This window comes from Dermacentor albipictus, chromosome 2 (assembly GCF_038994185.2).
Source record: "Dermacentor albipictus isolate Rhodes 1998 colony chromosome 2, USDA_Dalb.pri_finalv2, whole genome shotgun sequence".
NCBI lineage: Eukaryota > Metazoa > Arthropoda > Arachnida > Ixodida > Ixodidae > Dermacentor > Dermacentor albipictus.
Genome location: NC_091822.1, coordinates 104,619,332 through 104,622,801, shown reverse-complemented (window position 1 = coordinate 104,622,801; position 3,470 = coordinate 104,619,332). Strand labels below are relative to the sequence as shown.

Sequence of the window (3,470 nt, the reverse complement as noted above, 5' to 3'; positions counted from 1 at the left end):
TCGAAGTGTAATCATATATTGCACATTTAGTTAAAACCATTACATACCATTTCATTGGCATTTTATTAATTCACGCATCTTAATTCATAGCGCTTGGGCGCGTCGTCTGTCTCGTGCCCCGGGAAACGACGTTACAGCGTTCTGATTAAATATTGCGCTCTCCTCTGGTCGAACCGTTTCTTTGGCCTTGCCGACCTATCGGTTTAAATGCACACACTATCGCGCTGCACGCCATCCGACCGCCTCGCACGCACGGTCAGTCACCCCGTCCAGCCCTGGCGTAATTCTCCGGGCGCTATATATCTCCGCTGGCGACGACCTCTTGGCCTCACGCCACGTGCAACGCCACGTGTCGTTCCCGCAGAAACGTGGTACGTACGGCCTTCGTAAACTATCTCAGAAATCACAGCGCCGACGAACGAAACTTTTGTGGCGCAATGTTTGGCAGGCTCCCATAAAAAGGCGATCGCTGAGAGTGCTCTCAGCCAGCTGAATCGCACGAAAGTTGCAACTACATCCGGGGATAAGAGCTCGTGGAACCATCGCCCGGCTAGCTCAGTCGGTAGAGCATGAGACTCTTAATCTCAGGGTCGTGGGTTCGAGCCCCACGTTGGGCGTGGTTTCTTTTTTTCTTTCTTACTTTTTTTTTTGGTTTTCCATTCGTGTTGCTTCTAGCGTTCGGAAGACCGCCCCACTGGCGGGCTATTTTCACTCGCCGGAATGCGCAACACGGCGCCAAGCTCAAAGAAAATGATCGCGCACTCGAAATATCATCGTCGTTTGCGTCTTACACTGTTCTGTTTTCTTTTTATTATTCCTTTTTTTTCTTTTGTTCGCGAGTGTGAGAATGTGTATGGACGCGCGTGCCAACTCTTTATACGTGCGACAGTATATACAGGGTGTCCCAGCTAACGCTCGCGAAGCTCTTAAAAAACAAATATATAAAATGTGCGAGGACGCAAGCAGTGCTATTCTGGGAGCCGTGACGTAAAACACCCGGAGTATTTTTTTTCTATTCGAGGTATCGATAATTAGGTGAGATTAATTAACTAACATTTCAATTACTGAATTGCGGGCGCGAGTTTTGATAGAAAAGAAATAATTGTGTTCTAAAGTACCCGATTCAGGTGTTTGCAGTGTTCTATCTCTCGCGTAATAATTTTTTTCGCGTTATAATGAAAACGCGTGAAATATGAAAAATAGCCACGTGACCGTTGACGGGCGGACGCGTAATCATTCGGCTGTTTTCAAATTTCGCGCGTTTTCCTTATAACGCAAATTATTATTATTATTATTATTATTATTATTATTATTATTATTATTATTATTATTATTATTATTATTATTATTATTATTATTATTGCGCGACACAGCATGCTGAAAACAGCTGAATGGAGTTTCTTAAGAGACAATTATTGCTTTTCTATCAAATTTTTTATTTCATTTATTTAGTCATACTGTTGGTCCGGAAGCCGTCACAGGGGTGGGGTACAGCACAGAAAGTGAATATAACATAATGTATATTATACACAATGCACGCAAATTACACATCAAATAATGTATTTTTGGGCCTACATTCATAAAACACCGGGAAATTAGTAACAGTATAAATACAACAGCAATATGCAGACATAATAAACGAAGTCTGTATTATATCTAACATAATGCACAAAATTTTGTTTAGTACATGATTTGCTTCAGCTCGTTTTCAAATTGTGTTACGATATCAGTTTGAATAATGATTGTTGGTAGTCTGTTCCATTAATTTATTGTTCTGGGGGAAAAGGAGTTGGTGTATCCATTAATGTGCCATTGAGATATCCGGAATTTATGTTCATGTGTACCTCTTCGAGTAATCCAGCTCAAGGGCTTCAGAATTGCGTTATCAGCAACAGGTGATTTTTTTTTAAATGCAGGAAAACTTCAATATGATCACCCCACATATTAAATTAATAATTGTTACCTAGCTTACCGGTAATTATTACCTTGCTTACGCTTCTTGTTTTTTTAAGCGAGTAGGCTTCGTTGCCCCTTTTGCTCGTTTTCGTGGTTGGTCGGTGGTCGATGGTCGGACTTTGCCAGGAACTTATTCCTGGTGGAGTCCGACCATCTTTCTTTCTCTTTTCTTTTTTATTTTTTTGTTTATAGAAAGTATGAAGGTTTAGAGCTTCAGTTAACGCAAAAAAAATACAAGTTGAAGGCGTTATGTATACACGCCCCATTATACCTTTACAAGTATCCTGCCTTGTCTTACAGTTTGTGCTGTATATGGAAAACTTCACAGTATTCTGTCTTGTTGTGGCTCTAAGCAGTGAGTAGTATTTATGTTAAAATGCGCCCTCTATTCGGTAATTATAAACCTTGTTAATTAATTAATCACATCTAATTTTCAATACATCGATTATGAAAAAAAGAGATATCCCCCTGGTGCGGTACGTCAATGCCGAAAGAATGCCATTGGTTGCGTCCTCGTATATTTTATGTTTCGTGTAGCCATCCTGCCAGGAGCAGACCTTCAGGGCGAATGTAAACAATCTCTCCCTCTGCCCTACAGCTAGCATCTCCCCAAGCCACATTTCTTCACTACCTCCTCTGGTAACATAGCCAAGGGATCAAGTGACGTTTAAGTCACGACGCCGTTCCCCCCCCCCCCCCCTTTTTTTTCTTCTGCTCGATTTTCCCCAGTGAGGCGCACTTCCAGTCTATGATTTGCCAGCGTCACGTGACATAATCGGGGACACTGCAGGCATTGTGTCTCACCTATTAGCGGCGAGAATTAGGAGTGGCGCCCTCTCGCGTGTGACGTCACGGCCAGGACGCCGCTCGCTCCGTCTCGCTCGACGGCCGCGCGCGCTCGTTCCCTTCGTGTATGCTTGGGGTATGGGTGGCTCGAGCCGCACTTATTGAAGGGCGTGTCGGCTTCTTTCTGCTGTCATGCCTGAACCACAGTTCCTTCTCCTGAAGCACGTGAGTCAATAAAATTTGGGGCTTGGATATCGCAAGCTATGTAGCGTTGAACGGGGCTACTGGTTTTACAATGCATATATGCGCCGTGTCTGTCCATAAATTTTGCGTAAAAAAATGTCTGCAAATTCAATACGTGAAGTTGTGTACGATGCTTGGCTAAACACTTAACATTCCCTTAGAATTTAGCTATGAGAGACATTGCATTTTACATGAAAGAAACATCTTGGTAATTGGCGTCAGCATGTTATCCGTGTTTGAAAGACATGGCCCAGCGAAGCTGTCATCATGATTCTTATTACTCTGGTGAGTTGTTCTAGCCAAATGTGGCCATTTAATAATGCATAAAAGAAACAGTTAGGCACCCATTTTTTATGAAATGGTTTGCTGCTAGTTTCACCCCTCTCTGAAACAGGCCTCCAAAAAACGAAACGCTCATGGCTGCTAACACGACGGCGCGTCATGTAGAGTATTTACATAGTTTATTCACAGACACCATAGTAGCA

The 3,470-nt window shown here is 42.8% G+C and overlaps 1 non-coding gene across 1 annotated transcript; it reads left to right on the top strand.

Moving 5' to 3' along the window:
- Nucleotides 1–544: 544 nt before the first annotated feature.
- Nucleotides 545–617, top strand: TRNAK-CUU (transfer RNA lysine (anticodon CUU)). The gene has a single exon. It is a non-coding gene; the product is annotated as a tRNA-Lys (tRNA).
- The last annotated feature ends 2,853 nt before the right edge of the window (nucleotides 618–3,470 follow it).